The 21,426-nt window shown below is 44.0% G+C and overlaps 1 protein-coding gene across 1 annotated transcript in view; it reads right to left on the bottom strand.

Moving 5' to 3' along the window:
• Nucleotides 1-21,426, bottom strand: part of FAM184B (family with sequence similarity 184 member B) — a 148,221-nt gene that overhangs the window by 81,439 nt on the left and 45,356 nt on the right. The gene's annotated exons all lie outside the window — the stretch shown is intronic.

Genomic DNA, 21,426 nt, shown 5'->3' with positions numbered 1-21,426 from the left:
AGGAACAAGATAGGGACACTTTGTTACCGCAGAGAATGCAGGAAGGCGGGAGTGTGGTGGGGCCCAGGGACCTGCCTGAGCAACAGGTAGATGTTTACTGAAAGGGAGAAACTATAGGTAGGACAGGCATGGGGAAGAAAATCAAGAATTCTGTTTTGGACAAATTAAACTTTATTGCCTCCTGGGGCATCAAAGCAAACAGAGATATTTCTGTAGCTCAGAAATTTCTGGAGCTCAGAGGAGGAAGCCTGACTAGAGATGAAGGGGATATGGAATCAGGATAGCTTTATTGTTACTGCTGTTTGCTTGACGAGGGTCCAGAGTATATCCGCACACGTCTCTCCACAGGTGCAGGAGGGAAGGAGGAGCTGGGCAGAGGCGTAAAGAACTTAGAACAGGAGACTGAGGGAACTCATCTTCTACGCTGTCAGTGAGGATGGAGGGAAGGCTGTTTACGGACAGTGTGCTGATAGGGGGTGGCCATCTTGGGCTGGGGATTTACATGGTAAGTGTGGCAGAGGGAGAGAAGGACAACGTGTTTTCAGGAGCTGGCAAGCTGGAAGGAGGGGGCAGAGGTAGGTTTTTGGTGGTGACAAGGTCAAGGGTGTGGTGAAGGTGGAGTAGAGGGTAAGGTCACTGGACGCGAAGGGGTCAAAAGACTGAGAAATCAATGGTCTGGGTGGGCCCCACAGGGGATGTTGAACTCATTGAAAATGACTGAAGAGGAGCTGGGCTGGTGGAGATGAGTGAGAGTCAGGGGCCAAACACTCCCATCAGCTCCCTGGGGCATTGAAGATAAAAAACATGCTTCTGAAAAGTCCCCACCACACAGTTTCACACTTACAGATCCTTAACCTTTGTGAGGTGTGTGTGTGTGTGTGTGTGTGTGTTGAAGAAGGTCAAATGGCAACACTAGGGCTGACACCTGTGATACATTTAATAGCAGTTTGCCTCGAGACTGCACAACTTGAGAAAGAGGAAGCATATATCCACAATGCTGCTGAAAATCTATTTTTCACTGTCTATATGTGACCTAGCTATTGGCGGGTTGTCTGTCTCCCTCCCTAAAATGCAGGCTCCGTGAGAGAAGAGCTTGGTCTTCTTCGTTCCTTCCTATTCATCCCCAGTGCCTGGCTCAAGGTCGACCCTCTAAAAATATTTCTTAAATGGATGAGTGAAAAATCTCTTAAAAGGAGGAATCAGAGCTCTGTCTTGAACGAGGTAGTTGTAAAGGTATGAAATGGGCTTGGCATCTTGTGAATTCTTGGGAGAATAAGCACTGCCTTGAGAATTGTGAATCTAACACTCTCTGATGGCAAGAACAAGGGAAGGAATCCCCTTCTCCCTCCCAGGAAGACCCCCCCCCATGAAATAAAGCTGCTGTCCCCACAACTCTTCCCTCTCATCACCCTTGCACACGATTTGGCCACCTTTGGTTTCTATGGCTTCTCATGGCTTGCATCTAAGAGTGGATCTGGAGTAAGTGAATGTTGAAACTGGTATCCACTGGCTGTCATTTGTGTTAATAATAAATACCATTTTTCCAGAGTTTACTGTGTGCCTAGCACAAGGCTAGGTGCTGTATACGCATTCAGAATCTCAGGAAATCCTCAGAGCAATGTTGCAAATTTGGTATTTTTCTCCCCATTTTAAGAATGAAAATTTGAGGTTCAGAGAAGTTTGTAACTTTTGCAAGGTCACAAGAGATAAGAAATTTTGACTAACTCTAAAGCACATGCTCGCAGCATAGTACTGCACTGTGTCTCATTGTCCCATTCAACCATTTATTCCTTTATGCATTTACTGCACTTCTCAGAAGTGCCTGGCTCTGTGTGGGGCACAGAACATGCTGGTCAATAAGACAACTAAAAGTTGTGACCTCAAAAATGTTATAATTTAATGGGAGAGTCAGACAAATACCCGTAAAGTTTCAATACCTTGTGATAAGTGCTATGACAGGGATCAGCACCAGTTACTATGGAAACACAGACGAAGGGGTTTAATAGGAAAGAAGACTTCCCAGGAAAAGTTAGCCTTGCCTACTCAACCTTGGGGTGACCTGTTCCCTTTTACATGTCAACTTGCATATGGACAAGAACAATATGACTTCTGTGTGCTGTCTCATAGCACTAGGGAGGAAGTTGAGCGCACCATAGGTTCATAATAAGTAGATCTATTATGATCCTGTCACAGGTCATCAAGGATTTATGCTTTCTTTCCACAGAGTTGCTGTAGGAGAACAGCCAAGAGACCACATTTTGTAGCCCCCTTTTATCTGCATGGAACTATGTTGCCTAGTAATTGCCAATGGTAGAGGTAGTGATGTCATCTTGGGGCCAACGTTGAGGTTAAGGTGATGAGGAGGGTTAAGAAGGGGCATGTATTTTCCACAGGCTCTTTTTCCCATCTACAAACTTCATGGACAGGACCCAGAGGCTTTAGAAGAAGGTAGAACACCAGATGGAAGGTACCTGGGTCCTCGATGACTGACTAGAAGGCCATCCACCCACCAGGAGCACCACCACTGATCTTTATATAAACAAGAAATAAACTATTGTGTTGGACCTCTGACGTCTTGGCATTTATTTGTTCCAACAGCTACCATTACCCTAGGAAAACTCACGGGACTCAGCACATAGTCATAATCCTATGATTATAGTGAAAGGATACAAAGTAAACTTGACAAAGGGAAAAGATGAACAGGGAGAGGTCTGGAGAAAAGTAGGCTCAAGCTTCCAAGGGTCCTCCCCCAGTGAAGTCCTTTCCCAGTACAATCACACAGGACTTGCTTAATTTCCTCATCAAGGAGTTGTAACAACATTTGTGAAATATTGTTTACCAAATGAGCTCTTTAAAAGCTTAGCAAGATTTTTACTGGAGGCTAGTCTAGTCAGGTAGGCAACTTCTATTGGCAATACCAAAATTGCAGACCCCCAGGAGGAAAGCAGGTGCTCAGCATAAATCACATCGTTTGCATAAACAGTTTAGGCATAGTGAGTCACTCTTTTAACAGTTTGGGTGGTGGGAAGCCTCTGGAGATCCAAGTTTCCAGATGCCAACTGAGGGCTACTTTGCAAGATGACCACTCTAAGCATAAGCTGTCTTGGACCTGCTATGTTAACTCTTTTCTGTTCACCTAACACCCAACTGATAAAGATTCTGTTCAGTAGAGTTGCCATGAGTAAATCTGAACATAAATGAGGTTTTCATGATGAAGAACAAAACATCCTTGAAAAGGTTATTCCATGAAATTTGGCATAGGTGATTCATGAAGGATAAAATCAACTACTGGTGCTGGTACTGATCTGAGAGAATGGAGTTCCAGCATTAACCTGTATCTGTAGAACAGAAAACTTGGCTGATGATCCTGGATATCATGACGCCACACAAGCACTCAATGAAGAAAGAACCCAAATGTTTGCAGAAATTTCTCGTGTGAGTCTTCTCTGTCTTGTGAAAGCCCTCCCCACGTGGACACCCTTGAATTAACACAAGATCAGAGGTAGCTGAGAAGGTATCACACTGTGGGTGGGCACACAATATCTGAGGGCACTTTGGCTTATGCATATTTACTCATGGTGTCTCACAATTAAAAGTCCCCAAATAATCCCCATCAAGGGTCTGCTCCAATTGTTCTGCTTGGCTGAGATCCGGTTACAGGGCTCTAGGCTTTCAACAAGTGCCAGACTCACCTCCCTTTCCCCTAACATCCTTGCCCAGAAGGTTACTCCAAGGACAGTGTGTGCACAAACAAGGAAATATATTATATTATATTTCATATCATATTATATTTCTTACCCTCTTTTAATACACATACACATACACATTCATCTAGACCATGATTTTTTTTTACTTAACAATAGATCTTGGAGGTTATATAATTCTGTACATAAAGAGATGTCTCATTTTTATTTTTGGCTGCTTCATATGCCATTGTATGGATGTGCTATAATTTATTTTTCTGCTCCTTACTGATAGACACTGAGTGGTTTCTCCATGGTGAGTACTGATATGTTTTTTATTTCACTGTTATGAAGTGAACATTCTTTTTCTTTTTCCATTCCTGCCAGTAAACTTGAGATCTACTCTTTGCTTATGAATGAAATTCCAGAGCTTGGCTTTAAAAAACAAAACAAAACAAAACCCACTCAAGTCTTCATAGCTAATACAGAATTCTAGTGAAGAGATGGAAGAAGTCTCCTCTCCCTGTGGAAGGAGAAAGAGTTGCCATTTTGTGTCATACAGCTAATTTAAAGAATTTTGAGAACATTCAAAAGCACCACACTTGTCTTCCCATGCAACATGGAGACGTGTATGAATGTTCACGGTTGTGAACTCCTGGGGTGACTCCACGGGGACATCCCCCCTACTTTCAAGACTTCCTCTTCTTTTTCTGCCCTCTCCACTTCCTCTTGCAAGTTTGCTCTCTGAGCTTGACCTCTCTTTCTTCTCCTGGTCCAATAGTCTGTTTTCATCTTAACTCCACACCCCCTCCCCTTGCCCTTTTCACCCTGGACCCCATGGCCAATCATCTCAACTACCTTCTTACTGACATCCTCAAACCCTCTGCCCGTCTCATCTTTAGCTTCACATCCTTGGTATTCAAAAGAGCAGATCAACCCAAACACCTCAACTCTTGTCAAATACTACCGGCTTGTCCTTAAGATTCCCAGCCTCTGAATCACTATTGGACACCTGAAACTAATATAACACTGTTATGTTAACTAACTGGAATTCAAATAAAAAGTTAAAATTTAAAAAAGAAAGAAACTTGATCAGTATGGATTTGAGGCCATCTGGAACATTAAAGAAGACCTTGTTAGAATGAAAAAAAGATGCCTAATTTCATCTGTGTTCTCCACACTGATACTTTAATCAATATGTCTCATATTCATTCCCTACTCCTTTTCCCCAGAGGGGCTATTTCAATTCTCTACCACATTTCATAGGCCACATCTCCAGTTCTTGGCCCATTCCTACTCTCCTTTACGACAGTGTTGTCTCTTGCTTTTTGGAGGAGGAATAGTTATTGGGCTCCAGGGCTAGCCAACCTGGGTTGGAGTTCCAGCTTTGCTGCCTCCTAGCTGCCGACCTTGGGCAGGTAATTCAATCTCTCCAGAGCTGAGTTTCCTAAGAGCAAAATGACATTAACAACAATACCAACCTCCTAGGGCTATCCTGAGAGCCACATAAGACAATGCACAGAAACACCAGATACCCAATAACTGCATAATTAATGTACCTGCCATCCAGAGAAAAAAAGTCTTGGATTATTAATCATGAACTGGGAAAAAACCAGAGTATTTGGTAAGATTTAGTGCAGTGTTGGGGCAAAAACAGACTGGTGCAATTGAGGAGAGAATGGAAGGCGGGGAAGGGGAGGTGATGGATGGGTGCCATTCTTCCCCAAAGCTACTGGTGAAGGGAAGAGGGATAGAGCAGGTAGATGGGCAAACAGGATCAAAGCAAGTGGGCGGGGCACTAGAGAAAGGCAGATGAGAAGAATTTAAAAGAAAGGAAAAGATACAACGTAAATGTTTTATTTGGAACCGCTGTAAAAAAGTAGAAGGAATTTCTCCTCCTGTATAAAGTATCCTTTAGCTCCCTACAAACAATAGAAACTTATCCCATTCATCTTTCTCCCAGTGCACTTTGCACCATTGATTGTTAAAGCCCTTTCCTGTCCCATTATAGACACTTAGGTGCTAGATGTTGAAGTCACATGTGAGCTTTATCAGAGTAAGGGACCTCAGCGACCCTCTTCAGGGCCCTTTCTATATTACGTAGTCCCGAGCACCTAGTACAATGCCTGGCCTGATTCAGATTCTCGGAGTGTTTACTGGTAAATAAAAGGAAGACTTTGTAACGGGCAGTGAGAGACTGAAAGAATAGGATTCGGGAAGGCAGATGGGTAGAGAGGCCCTGAAGTGGGAACAGACAGGAAGCTGACAAAGATAACAATGAAAAGACTAGGCTTGGAGTCTCCACTGTCTGAGTGCAGATCCTGTTTGTCATTAGGTGTGTGGATCCAGATATATTTGCTAGCTGTCTGACCTTGCATGTGCTGTCTTGCTGGGTCTCAGTTTCCTCATTTGTAAAGGGGGAGAATAAAGTTCCTGCTTTAGAGGTGACTGAAAGATTAAATGAGATACTGCTGTAAGGCGTATTGCATGGTGCCTGGTTCACGGTAAGTGATGTAGGAAAGATGTTGGAGTTTGGGGCCGATGGCCAAGAAAGAATTCTTGAGACATCTTTGGTGCACAAAGGTAGTTTTATTAAAGCACGGGGACAGGACCCATGGGCAGAAGGACCTGCACTGGGGTCATGAGGAGTGGCCCATTATATACTTCCAAGTTGGGAAGAGGTTAGGGATAGCAAAAGTCTCTAAGGAATTTTGGAAGCAAGGTTTCCAGGACCTTGAGGGGGCTAGCAATTGTTAGGAAAAGGTCATTTATTACCCCTAGTAAAACCCTAGTCATGAGACCCTTCAGATGGAAATCGGTGGGTCATATGCTTGGGGGATGATTGCCAACATGTATCTTGGGGAGTAGAGATAAAAGAAGTTTCCAAAGGAATTTTTATGTGTTAAAGTAGCCTTACAGGATCCTGCGGGTCAGGCTGAGATTGCCTTTCGCCCTTAGCAAAGTAGTAACATCGAGGCAGCTGAGTTCCTAGAGGAATGTCACTCTGCCTGTCTCAGGGACTTGTCAGTGGGCTGCTGTGGGTAGTAAGGACATTTTATTTTTCTTTTACCTTTGTTTCCCACATCAGTGAGCACCTGATGAGACCCAGCTGTTCCTATCATGGTTGTCCAGAGGGCACTTTAGGCCGGACAGAGGTCTTGGTGACAATGGCATTTCTCTTAAGGAAGGCAATATGGTAGGAGCAATGGAGCTGGCTGCGTCCTCTGGAGTGAAAGGGACCGAGACTTACCTTTCTCGCAGCAGAGACTGCTGGTGGGCCCAGTATCTGGTTCTCTCCTTCATGCTTCAAAATAGAAGCCCTAATTTTTCCATGGGTAATTGGCCACATTGCTCAGCTTCCCTTCCAGCTCTGAGCAGCCATGTGACAAAGTTCTGCCCCGCTGGATAGAAGTAGACCTGTCATTCCTTTCTTCCAGGAAGAGCCCCCTCTACGGCTGAGCAGTCCTCTTGGACCACACAGTGGACACCAGGGGCTAAGGCTGGCAGAACAGAGCTAAGAGGAGCCGGGATCTCTGATGCCCAGCAAGGGCATGCCAACCCTGGACTGATTCCAACTGGACTGCGTTTGGGTTTTCTGTCACTCTCTGACAAACCTGATTCGGTTTGAGATATATATATATATATATATATATACTTTCTGACTCTTACCTTTTTAAAATTGCTCAAGTTCTTTAACTTCTCGGAGCCTCAGTTTCTTGCCTATAAAATAGACCTGGTTGTTTTTTTTTTTTTTAGGATCTGATAGGATTACATCACTGAGGTGTCTGGCACGTAGTAGGTACTCATTAAATGTTTCTTCCTTCTCTCTTTCCATGCTCTGCTCTCAGAAAGAAACATCTCCCCCCCTTTTTTTTTTGGACACACAATCTACTCCTCCCGCCCTCTCCGTCTACAATTATTGAGCAGAACTGGCGCAGACCCACCCTTCCCCTGGGCCTGGTGCCTTGCTTTTTTCACTCACCACCTACTCAACAGAAACATCAAAGGACTGGCCCGAGCCTCCCTTATAATAAATCCACCTCCTCCGTAGGGAGGCCAGCTTCAGAATCCATCAAGGGACATGAATAATTCAACAGCCAAGAGAAATATGGAGCCAGTCCTAGCGTCTTCCCAGGGGTTTTAGAAATCCACTGCTAATGGTTTCAGCAGAGGGCCTGTGAGGGTCTTAGAGGTCTCAGAGGTTGAGAACTGTATTTTTTAACAAAGTTATAATTGATGTATTATGTGCATGAGATCTTGAGGAATGTTTTCCTTTTTTTTTTTTTTTTAAAGATTTTTATTTATTTATTTGAGAGAGAGAGAATGAGAGACAGAGAGCATGAGAGGGAGGAGGGTCAGAGGGAGAAGCAGACTCCCTGCCGAGCAGGGAGCCCGATGTGGGACTCGATCCCGGGACTCCAGGATCATGACCTGAGCCGAAGGCAGATGCTTAATGACTGAGCCACTCAGGCGCCCCTGAGCATGCCACTTTTTTTTTTTTTTAAGATTTTATTTATTTATTTGAGAGAGAGAGTGAGAGAGAGAGAGAGCACAAGAGGGGGGAGCGGGAGAGGGAGAAGCAGACTCCCTGCCAAGCAGGGAGCCTGATGCAGGACTCGATCCCGGAACTCCAGGATCATGACCTGAGCCGAAGGCAGTCGCTTAACCAACTGAGCCACCCAGGCGCCCTTGAGGAATGTTTTCCATCAAGTCTGGCGGCGGGAGTCAGAAATGAAATAAAGAAGAAAGAAAGGAAAGAATATTTATTGAATGCCCAGAGTGTCAGCTTCACTGGGCCAGGTAATTGATATAGGACTTTTCAACTAATCTTCTAACGATTCTACAAAGTGAACATTCTCATGCTTAGCCCTATTTTGTAGATGAGGAAACTGACACTGGGTGGCCTAACTCCACATGAAGGGGTGATATAGCATGGTGCTCCCAAGGAGGCTTTACTGGACCTACTGGGCTGGGTTCTTACCATAGCTCTACTGCTTTCTAGCTGTGTGACCTCAAGTATGTGATTGAACCTCTCTGAGTCTCAGTCATGTCATCTATGACACAGAGAAACCAACGCCTCCTTCGTAGATTTGCTTGGACATTAAAATGACATAATGAACCAAAAATCCTAGCAGTGTTCCTAGCACACAGTAAACACTTGAGAAATGCTATTTGTTATTGTTTTTACTATTATTGGTGGCCAAATGTCATTGAGCTAAAAAGTGAGGGTGCTGGGATTTAAACACAAATCTTTCCGGATCCCAAATTAAAAGAAATAGAACCATAACTACGTGGTTAGAATAAAGCTGGTAATGGTCTCCTTTTGAGATTTTTTTTTTTGCAGCATTTCGTACATTTGCAGAAGTTACCAGGCATGCTGCTGAGCACTGGAAAAACGGAAGAAATAAAATCATTCTGTTTAGGAGCTTAGATCAGATATGGTAGATTGTATTATTTGTCCACCTTTTTCCCCCCTTCCTTCCCCTTCCTGGTCCTGGCCCCCATCTGTGGACCTCATTTACTTTTTCTTCCTTTTTGGGCTTGGCTTATAACTTGCTTTGGCGAATGGAATTTAAGTGGACTTGTTGCAAACAGAGGCTTGAAATGTGTTTGTGTTTCGGCTTCCCCTCTTGTGCTTCTATGCTTTACCACTAGAGGAGTGTAGATGCAGGGTGGCCACAGTTCCCAGAATGAGAGACGCGTGGAACAGTCCGGACCCCAGTTCAAAGCCTGATGCTCTCCTGGCTCAGCCAAGCCCAGCAGAGAGCCGCGGAAGAGCAACCAATCTGAGCATGAAATAAATTACCGTCGTTGTAGGCCACGGAGATTTTAGGGCTGTTTATAACACAGAGTTATTGCCGGAATACACAAAGAGAGAGAGAGACAAGTGAGCCAACTAGTAAATTTAGGAGTATCCGAGGTGCTTTGTTAGCAGTCTGCAGGGGCGCAGGGAAAAGCACCGGAAGCAAGGGTCACTCTTGCCCTTCCTTCTGGCACCATCCTTAATGGGTCACTCCTATCAACGTAAAAATGTGCTGTGATTTTTCTCGTTAACAAAAATCCTTCTTAATCCCAGCCCCCCATTTTTCTGCACCCCTTTATAAAGACTTCTCAGGTGCTTTGTTTATCCCTCTTGTCACTAATTCCCCACATCCTCTACTCTCTTGAACCCTCTCCAATCAGGCTTTCAACCTGACCAACCCACCAAAACAACTCGGCACCATTTCGCTAATGATCTCCATGTTGCTAAAACAATAGTCAATTCTTAGTCTCCAACTTTTCAACTTTTCAGCAGCTCTGGACATAAGAAATCACTTCCTCCTCCTCAGAACAGTCTTCACTTGGCTTCCAGAATACATCACCCTCCTCCTAACCACTGGCCACTCCTCATCTGGCCAATTCCTCTTTATATCTCATCCTTCAAGTAGATTCCCCAGAGCTTAGGCCTCAGACTGTTTCTCTTCTCTACAAACATTCCATGGGGATCTTATCCAACCTCATGACTTTATGCATGCTTATTTGCTAATGATTCCCAAATTTGTACATCTAGGCTGGACCCTTCAGCTGAATATTAGACTCATGTGTCCTGTTGCTTACCAGTATCTCCACTTGGATATCTAACACACATCTCAAATTTAATTCTGGATTTTCCCCTCAAACCTGTCTTCCCACAATATTCTCCATCTCCCTTCAGGCAATATTCTCCAACTCCCTTCTTCCAGTTGCTTAGATCAAATTTTGGAGTTGACCAACAAGTGCATGGAAAGGTATTCAACACAACATCACTAATCATTAGGGAAATTCAAATCAAAACTACAATGAGATACCACCTCACACCCATCAGGATGGTTATTCTTAAAAAACCAGAACACAAGTGTTGATGAGATGTAGGGAAATTGGAACCATTGTGCATGGCTTGTGGAAATATAAAATGATGCAGCCACCATGGGAAACAGTAGGATTGTTCCCCAAATAATTAAACATAGAATTACCAGTTGATCTAGCAATTATATTTTTGGAATTTCAATTCCGAAAGAATTGAAAGCAGGCACTTGAACAGGTATTTGTATCCATGGTTATAGCATTAGTCACAATAGTGAAAATATGGAGACACCCAAGTGGCCATCAATGGATGAACGGATAAACAAAATGTAATATATACGTACAAAGAAATATTATTCAGACCTAAAAAGAAAGAAATTCTGACACATGCCACAACTTGGATGAACCTTGAAGACATTATGCTAAGTGAAATAAGCCAGTCATGAATGGTCAAATATTGCATGATTCCTTATATGAGGAAATCAGAGTAGTCAAATTCACAGAGACAGAAAGTAGCATGGTGGTTGCAGGGGCCAAGAGAAGGTGTAGGAATGAGGAGTTATTGTTTAAGGGTATAGAGTTTCAAGAGGCAACCCACAGAATGGGAGAAGATATTTGCAAATGACATTACAGATAACGGGCTGGTATCTAAGGTTTGTAAAGAACTTATCAAACTCAACACCCAAAAAAACAAATAATCCAGTCAAGAAATGGGCAGAAGACATGAGCAGACACTTCTCCAAAGAAGACATACAAATGGCTAACAGACACATGAAAAAATGTTCAACATCACAAGCCATCAGGGAAATACAAATCAAAACCACAATGAGATACCGCCTTACACCAGTTAGAATGGCAAAAATTAACAAGACAGGAAACAATAATGTTGGCAAGGATGCGGAGAAAGGAGAATCCTCCTACACTGTTGGTGGGAATGCAAGTTGGTACAGTCACTTTGGAAAACAGTGTGGAGGTTCCTCAAGACGTTAAAAATAGAGCTACCCTATCACCCAGCAATTGCAGTACTAGGTATTTACCCCAAAGATACAGATGTAGTGAAAAGAAGGGGCATATGCACCCCAATGTTCATAGCAACACTGTCCACAATAGCCAAACTGTGGAAGGACCCGAGATGCCCTTCAACAGATGAAAGGATAAAGAAGATGTGGTTCATATATACAATGGAATATTATTCAGCCCTCAGAAAGGATAAATACCCACCATTTGCCTGGACATGGATGGAACTGGAGGGGATTATGCACTTTAAGTAAAATAAGTCAAGCAGATAAAGACAATTATCATATGGTTTCACTCGGAGGACCACAGGGAAAGGGAGGGAAAATCAGATGGGAAGAATACCGAGAGGGAAACAAACCATGAGAGACTCTGGACTCTGGGAAACAAACAGTGTTACAGAAGGGAGGGGGGTGGAAGGATGGAGTAGCTGGACGATGGCTATTAAGGAGGGCACGTGTTGTCATGAGCACTGGGTGTTATATGCAACTAATGAATCATTGAATACTACATCAAAAATAAAAATAAAGGGTATAGAATTTCAGTTTAGGAAAATGAAAAAGTTCTAGAGATAGATAGTGGTGATGGTTGCACAATGTGAATGTACTTAAATGCCACTGAACTGTACATTTAAAAATGATAAATTTTAGGTTACTTATATTTTGCCACAAGAAAAAAATAGTTTAAAAAATTTGTTGAGTCATTCCCTGGTTCAAATATGTCTCTCACATCCCACATCCACTCCCTCAGCTAATCCAAAATGTGTTCATTTCTCACCACCACATCATCCTCTTAACCTGAGTCACGAGCATCTCCCACCTGGACCACGACAGTGGCCTCCCAACCCTGGCTTCCACTTTCCCCCTATAGTCTGCTAAAAGTCAGCCAAATCATGTCCCTCCACTGCTCAAAACCTTCCCCTAGCTTTCCAGCAAACAGTCAGGAAAGGTCAGGGCGTTAATCCCTGCATACGACTTTTGTCTGTCAAGTCCACTACTAGATCCCAGAACAGTGCCTGGCATGTGCAAAGGACTCTGCAAATATTTGTTGAACGAATGACATTATCTCTTTATCCTAGCAGAAAGGCATCTGACTGCAGAGGATACTTGAGTTGGGTTTAAAGAGATGAGCGGTTGTCAGTCAGGAGGTCAGAAAGGGGAAGAAAACACAGGTAGAGGGAGTGCCAGGAACAGGAAGTAGCATGAAGGTGTGACACAGAGTGGACTGGGAGGGGACAGGCAAGGGGAGCCCTCCCAGGGAAGGGCATTAGCAGAAAGGGGAGGAGAGTGTGACAGGCTGCTGGACAGGCAGGCAGGGACCCTCAAGGATCCAGCATCCATGTTAAGAACTTGAGACAGTCCTTTTTGCACAGTGCATGGTGATCATGCAGATTCCCATGGGGCCTCACCCCAGAAGTGTTGTGGGGTTGGGTGGGGTGGGGGGTGCAGGGATCTGCATTTTCCACATTCATTTGCTGAGTCATCAGACTCTGAAAGCAGATGTGTGCATACTTCAGGGAACTTCAGTTTCTGTGTCCCCTGCCAGAAGCTTTAGCTCAAGATTCTGCCTTTGGAGTATGGAGAATAAAACTCTCTGTGCCGGTTAATTTGATGTGTCAACTTGATCAGGCCGTGGAGTCCCAGATATTTGGTTAAACATGATGCTAGGTGTGTCTGTGAGAGTGTTTCCAAGTGAGATTAACATCTGAATCTGCAGACTGAGGAAAGCAGATTGTCCTCCCCAGCGTGGTTGGGCCTAGCCAATTCACCGGAGGACTGGATAGAACACAGGGGGGTTAGGAGGGGAATGTGCTTGGACTGCTTGAGGTGCAATCAGGCTTCTGCCCTTGGACTGGGATTCACGCCATTGCTTCTCCTGCTTCTCAGGCCTGTGGACTTAGGACTGAAATTACAGCACCAGCTCTCATGGGTCTCCAGCTTGCAGATGGGAGATCGGGGGACTTCTCAGCTCCATAATCATGGAAGCCAATTCCTTCTAGGATATCATTCATATATATGTTGGTTCTGTTTCTCTGGAGAACCCTGACTAATACACTCTCCATACTCTCCATTTCATAAGTTTAGGGACCACTGCCCTGGAGGCAGAGGGGAGTCCTGATGGGAGCAGGGAGAGGACTGCAGGAGGCAGGAGGCCAAGCTGGGGGGGTGGGGTTGGGGGGGTCACAAAAGCTGGAATTAGAGCTGGAGAGGGGAAGAAGTACCAGGAATAATGGCAGGCCCAGTGACTCTCTACATGTGGGGTGGGGAAGGGGGAAAAGAGCCCAGAGAATTCTCCAGCTTGCATGGACTGAGGGGGTGTCCATGCCTCCCCACCTCGGAAGCATAGCATCCTGGGAGGCCAGAACGTGGAAAGTCTGTGGTCGCCATAGAGGAGCCCCAACTTCCTGGCACCGAGTCAGAATAGAGGACTAACTAGATCTTAAGAAGGAAGACCTGGGGCGCCTGGGTGGCTCAGATGGTTAAGCGTCTGCCTTCGGCTCAGGTCATGATCCCAGGGTCCTGGGATCGAGTCCCATATCGGGCTCCCTGCTCCTTGGGAGCCTGCTTCTCCCTCTGCCTCTCTCTCTCTCTCTGTCTCTCATGAATAAATAAATAAAATCTTAAAAAAAAAAAAAAGAAAAAAAAGAAGGAAGACCTGAATTTGGGTGCCGAAATGTCTAGGAAGAGCAGAGGTGATGTGGTTGCTGCCCCTTCCTTTGTGGAAACAGGATGGTATAGGTCCCAAACAAGGTAGGACTCCTGCAGGCAAATGGGCTTGGGATGGATTTCTAGACTGAGTCCTTGATGCTAATTAAAATCTCACCATTATCCATTGGAGAGCCACTGCTAGGCGCCTAGCTGCGCATGGCTGGGCTGTGAGGCTTAAGCTTCTGAATAATTGAAGCCCACGGTCTCCCAAACCAATTTATACCGAGACTTAGCTGAAAGGTAAGGGCCGTCCCTCTGAAGGCTCTTATTTAGAGCCCCTCCTCTTCCTGGCTCAGGCTAGTACTCACACAGACATGGGCCCGCCTGCCTTCCAGGAGCTACACAGGCTCAGAAGATGTGGGACCCGGAAAGGGACCACCTTGTCTCGCAAATCTTGAATGATTTGCTTACAGCTTTTTGCAAAGCAAAGACTAGGGATAGCTCCTTTAGTTAGCCAACCTCGTCGATGGATACGCATCTGTGTTAGGGATACTTCTTTTGGGGATAAAACCAATACAAAGAAATCTTAGTATCGCCCACAGGAAATATTGTAACAGACAAGTAAGCCAAATTGGGGCATCAACATCTACAACAATGCATATAAATAAAATTGTGTGAACTCAAAAGCAGAAATAGCAGCTCTTAGAGTTTACTTGTTTCGATTACGATTTTATAAATTTAAATTCCAAAAGCAGGCTTTGTGCATACGTCTATATAGACATGCATATCCATTTGCTCCATACAAATGATCTAACAATGAGTGCTAATGTTATTTTTACATAGCACTTTCCAGTTCACAAAGCAACTCTCAAAGGTAAATCCCACAGCATGGAAGATAAATATACTGAATGCCATTCTAAATGAATTTTTATTTTCTCCACTGTTCTTTTGGGGGAAAGAAATCTCTTTAAGCTTTTTCCAACCCATTTATTGTACCTTCTGCGTAATCCTCAGCAAATGATATGTTTCAAGTTAAATATTCTTGTTCAAATAACACCTTAACAAAACCCAAAGATTCATTTATGATCCTCGGGTCACCTTTGCAAATTGTTTTCCCAGCCACGGCTGAGTTTCTGTGTTCTGACCGCATGTGGCCTCAAGTGCCAGATGCTCTGTTTGACTCTCAGTTGGGCTGATGGGTCGACATGGCTCAGTTAACCTTCACACAAGAAATGGAGCAGCCACACTGGCTCAAGCTCAAGGGCCAGACCATCTTTTGTCTCTGGCTTGTGCTATCAGAGAAAACAAGAGTCCGTGACCGCCCTCAAAAAGTTAGAGTAGATTAAATTAAAATTAAAGATATAAAATTGAAGATACAAGATGGTGTTTTATTTTTATTTTTTTAAAGATTTGTTTATTTATTTTAGAGAGAGAGGAAGCGAGTGGGGCGAGGGGCAGAGGGAGAAGGAGAGAGAAAGAATCCTCAAGCAGACTCTGCACTGAGCAGGGAGCCCGATGTGGGGCTCAATCCCAGGATCCTGGGATCATGACCTGAGCCAAAGGCAGATGCTTAACCCACTGAGCCATCCAAGTGCCCTGCAAGATGGTGTTTTAAAATCATACAAACACACACACACACACACACATACACACACACACACCAACAAAGAAAAGGGTCAAGAATATACCAAAACATGACCAGGGTTATCTCTGGATGATAAAAAATGAAGGGTGATCAATTTTTCTCCTTTTTTGTTCTTCGTTTGTTTGTTTTTGTGCACAATTTTTTTCTATGATGAGTGTATACTTCAGTTATAATAAAAAAAAATCTAGTTGTTTTTCTTTTATTTTAAGGTAGGGCTAGACCATCAAACTGTTCTGCATCAGGTAATCCACAAGTGTCTGGGCCTGAGACACAAGGCCTGGAAGGAGAAACCGACCTGACAAGCAAGAAATCAAGTCCTGAGGCCTCCCTCCAAGGGATCTGGCTTTGACTCCACCGGCTGGTCTATCTTGGTCCGAACAGCTCAGTGATAAATGTGCTGTCTTTTCCATTAAAGTCCCTGGTTCCACAGAGGAGAAGAGTTTAAGAGAGTCTGTTGCTGCTGTGGGTGTAATGAGATGTGGAAAGCTTTTCGATCCAGGAGACAGGGAACCACAGGACACAGACAAATAATGGGTGCCATGTTGGGTGTAGCCCCTCTCTGCTTTCAGAGCTGAGCTCTTGAGGTCAACCTCCCATAAACCTCTCCTGGAAACAAATGTAACAACAACAGCAAGAGCATTTGGCTTTTGTAAACTTGAGGGCAAATGTACTCTCTGTACGGCCTCTACATTTCTGGAATAATCTCCCCCAAACCACTCTCCCCTTCATCCCTTGCTCACCAGAGTGTTCTTTCTAAATCTAAGGGCTGACCACATGACAATCCTACTTGATAATCTTTGGGGGCCCTTTATCACTCACAGCAGTGGCTCTCAACCTTTTCCTGTCCCAGTGTCCCTGAGGGTTGGACATGGTCTATGGGGATTCATCACCATATAGCCTGCGGGCTTTGAAAGGACAGCCATGACTTCTTCACCTTTATGTCCAGATGCTAAACCCTGGGTCAGGCAACTAGCAGGCACACAGTAGGTCCTCAGTGAGAGGCTGCTGAAGTAAACTAGCAGAGACTATTTGTTATACAGCACTGTATCCTAACCACCTAGCAGAATCCCTCATCCAGAATTGGACAGAAGGTAAATGAATGAATGAGTGAGTAATGGAAAAGTGAATGAAGAACTCCATGTGACAGAGAGGGGACACCATTCAGATGTGATATATGCCAAGTGAAATTATGCAGAGCTGCCTGAGAAGAGAGGCACGCAATTATTATCTTCATGTCACTGGTGAAAAAATGCAATTTTATTCACCCAGTTAATAAAGTCAGAAAATAGTAGAGGGGCACGTGGGTGGCTCAGTCAGTTAAGTGTTGGACTCCCGGTTTCAGCCTAGGTCATGATCCCGGGGTCTTGAGATGGAGCCCGTGACAGGCTCTGTGCTCAGTGGGAGTCTGCTTGAGGTTCTTTCCCCCTCCCTCTCTCTCCCTCTCTGCTCCTCCCCCCCCAAATATATATTTTTTTAAATAGTAGAAATTATTCTTCAGTAAACATTTAGTGAGAACCTAATATTTGTCAGACCCTGAATCCAGCACTCTTTTCACTCAGTTCAAATCTGAGAGCTGTCTGTGGGGTTACAAAATCTCCTAATAGAACATTCTGTAGGTGAGCATCTGGGAGGTTGCCAGGGTGGGTTCTGATAATAAAATTAAATATAAAATCATCTCTATTTTCACTGATGGTGACAGTCTTCTTTCTCTTGGCTGAGTTCCCTGAGCCAATCTTAAAAAGTCTGTCAGCATTAGAGGGCAGAAAATGTACTTATTACATACTCCTGAAAGTCCCTTCTTTGCTTTTAAAAGAGAAAGAAAGGTTCAAGGGTTATGGAATAATGCTTTCCCAGGATGTTTTGGTCTGAACCTATTGTCCAGTAAAAGTACGTGAAACTCCTCCTTAAAATCTTTATGTTTTATGGGATGCCTGGGTGGTTCAGTCAGTTGAGTGTCTGACACTTGATTTCTGCTCAAGTCATGATCTCAGGGTTGTGAGATCAAGCCCCATGTTGAGCTCCCTGCTGAGCATGCAGTCTGCGTAAGATTCTCTCTCTCCCTCTCCCTCTGCACCCCCTAGCCCCCACATGCACTCTCTCTCTCTCTAAAATAAATAAAATATTTTTAAAATAATAAAATAAAATCTTTATATTTTAGCAACCAAATCCTAAAAATGTGAAGATTTAACAATCAGGGCTCTCCTAGATACAAAAACAGAAACCCAAATTCACTAGGTTGGGGAAAAGGCAATTTATTGGCTCATGTACCTGAAAAGCCCAGAGCCAGATCTGGCTTCAGGTACGGATAGACCCAGGCTCTCAAATGTCATCTTGACTCTACCTCTTTCCATCTCATAGTTTTGCTTTTCTTTGAGTTGGCTTTATCCTTCAGGAGGTTCTTTGCAAATTACCACAGGCAGCTTCAAGATTACATTTTACCAACTTAGCATGCCCCTAGAAAGAGAGCACCACTTTTTCAACCATTTCAACAAAAGTCTCAAGGCAGACTCTATTCACCTGAGCAGAGTCATGGTTTCTAACACTAATTCCTGTGGTCAATGGGATAGATTACACTGATCAGCTAAGTTCAGGTTATGAGGGATCCAGGAAAATGGGGTTGACCTGCCTCAACCACATGAACTAGAGACTGCAGCGGGGTATGCCATGCCAGCAAGAACAGATGTCCACTACAGCTCATCTTCCTCACCCTTCCAAGAAAACCCAATGCAATTCACAGAGCACCAACTTCAGAGCTGGAGGAGACAGAGAAAGGATTAAGACTTGGTCTCTACTCTCAGAGAGGAACCCAGAAGCACACATGCACACACACAAAGGAGGATGCAAACATCCAGGCAGAAAAATGGCCCAGGCCCAAGACCCTGTGAGGTGATGAAGGAAACGCAGGGCCAGCTGACAAGAAACCCAAGCTCCAAGGCCCCATTCTGCCCTTCTCAAGAAGTGTGACCTAAGACAAGTTCTTCCATTTCTCTGAGAAAACTGTTTCCTCTCCTAGTAAACAAAATGGTCAAACTGAACTGATATTTCCCAAAAGAATGGATGTGATGTCAGGGTCGTGGGATTGAGTCCCGCGTCAGGCTCCAAACGCAGCGTGGAGTCTGCTTGGGATTCTCTCTCTCCCGCTGCCTCTGCCCATCCCCTTGCTCTCTCTCTCTCAAATAGATAAAAATCTTTAAATAAAATAAAATACAAAAACTGTCTGAACTAATTAACCATGTAGCTTTTCTATAACCAATATTGTATTTGATAAAATGGGAAAGTTTCAAGTTAAAAGCTGGTAACTTCCTTAATCTCTGTCATGGGCATTTCTTTTTCCATAATCAAAAAGCAAATATAAGAATGACAACTATGAAAAAAGGGGCACCTGGGTGGCTCAGTCGGTTAAGTGCCTGACTTGATTTTGGCTCGGGTCATGATCTTAGGGTCATGAGATCAAGCCCCACAGTGGGCTCTGCGCTCAGTGGGGAGTCTGCTTGAGATTCTCTCTCTCTCTCCCTCTTCCCTCCCTAAAATAAATAAATAAAGCTTAAAAATAAAAAAATAAAAATAAATAAAGGGAAAAGGGGGAGGCAGGCTGTTTCCCCCATGTCTGCGCCTTGGAAAGTTAAAAGTGAAGTCTTGGCCTTTCACTGAATCTCCACCAGCTGTCTTATGTACAGATTAGGAAGCGAGGCTCACAGAGTTTAAGCAATTTTGCCAGTAACCTTTATCTCATTAGGACAGAAATGAATCTAGAGCTTCCCCCTGATTTTCAGTCCAATGTTCCTTTTTTTCTAAATTGAGTCTTCAGATAAAATTGAAAAGGTTACTGTCAAATTTCTAAGTTGTGCCAGATAAACACAATGCGCTTTAAAAAATGAAACCTGGGTGTGACATTGCTCACGTGTTGAACAGAGGTTCAAAAGGAGTCAATAAATGCCAAAAAAGAAAGGTGATTATATTCACAGAATTTTAAGATTGTAAGCAAGATATCACCCACCGGGACCATCTTCCTTACTTCATAAAGAAGGCAAGCATGGCACCCGGAGTCCACTGATTTCTATATAGTCACACAGCTTATATGGAAGACTCGTGACTGGCTTTATCTCTTGAACTTCAGTGTTCTTTCCACTGAACCTTAAAGTCTCTCACAAGAAGGATAAAGGGCCTCAGAACACCCTAAAATTGAAGCCCCATGGGACTGACTTTCTGGAGACCTCATCTCTCAGGCATTACCTATGAAACCTGTTACTCTCTGATCTAGCCAGTTGCAATTCAATAATCTGCATTTATAGAACTCCTTCCCTTCATCAAGCATTGTGCTAGGGGTGAAGGGATACAAAGATACAGAAGCTACAGTCCTTGCCATGGGAGCCTCCAATTTAGCAACAAATATGTAAACAATTAGCCATGAAATGGTACAAAATAACATAGTGGTTGGGTACAGAGTGGTAGCCACTTTCTCTATTTTCCCAGGAAACATAATATCCCACACGCCATTTGGGGCAGACTTTCTGGCAGAGGGGCATAGGTATCCTCCGCTGGGCTGATGTTAGAACCCCATCCCTCTGACCCAAGTGATCGGCACAGGTTGGGCATGTGATCCAAGCAAAGGCAAGCAGGGTCCTTCCTGGGATTTTATCCATTGAGGTGGGAGAGAATCTCTCTCTCACCTGTTGGGATTCTCTCTCTCCCGCTGCCTCTGCCCATCCCCTTGCTCTCTCTCTCTCTCAAATAGATAAAAATCTTTAAATAAAATAAAATACAAAAACTGTCTGAACTAATTAACCATGTAGCTTTTCTATAACCAGGTTGGAAGGATGTGAATTCAGAGTGACCCGTGGCCTTGTTCTCCATCCCATGGAAAAAGCCAAATAGTAAAAAGGAGTGAGCGCCACCGAGACCAGTACAGATATGTGAGTGGGAGAAAGGTTAAGGATATGTGTCTAACAGCAACTAATTCCTAGGTCCTTGGATGTCCATCCTCCTCCTCTTTATCATCACCAGAATTGACATTTCCAGTGCTTAATTTTATGTCAAGAATGGTGCCTATATAAGTACCTATAGGTACTTGACATCATCTCATTTAATAATGATTACAGTAGTATTAATAAAATTATGAAGGTAATACTATATTCCTTTTACAGAAGAGTACTAAGGAACAAAGAGGACAAATAATTTGCCATGGGTCACACAGCTAGTGAGAGAACTGGGCCATGAACCCAAGCTTGTCTGACTCCAAATCTTAGTTCTTTCTACTGCTACAGAAAGCCCTGAGGCCACAAGCACTGTTTTCTGAATTAAGGTAGGCAACCTGAATTTCTTGTATAGAACTAGGATTCAAGTATCCACACCATGTGACACCCCCCACCCCCAGGCTGGATGGACTCTGAGGTTGGTTTCTTCTCTGTGCTGATTTCTGGTGAGTCTCTTCCCTAATTTGATTTCCCTCCCACCCCCTACCACCATGGGTGGAAGTCCTCTCTCCAGGCAGAGAAATCTCCAAGTCCTGTGCCCCACGACAGCTGCCTCAGGGTCCACATCAGATTCTCCCTCTTCAGTTCCCACCTCTGTCCAGAGTAGACCACCATTTCCGACACCCACACAACATCTCCAC

Source organism: Neomonachus schauinslandi, chromosome 2, assembly GCF_002201575.2.
Source record: "Neomonachus schauinslandi chromosome 2, ASM220157v2, whole genome shotgun sequence".
Classification (NCBI taxonomy): Eukaryota; Metazoa; Chordata; class Mammalia; order Carnivora; family Phocidae; genus Neomonachus; species Neomonachus schauinslandi.
This window is presented reverse-complemented; position numbering and strand designations above follow the sequence as displayed.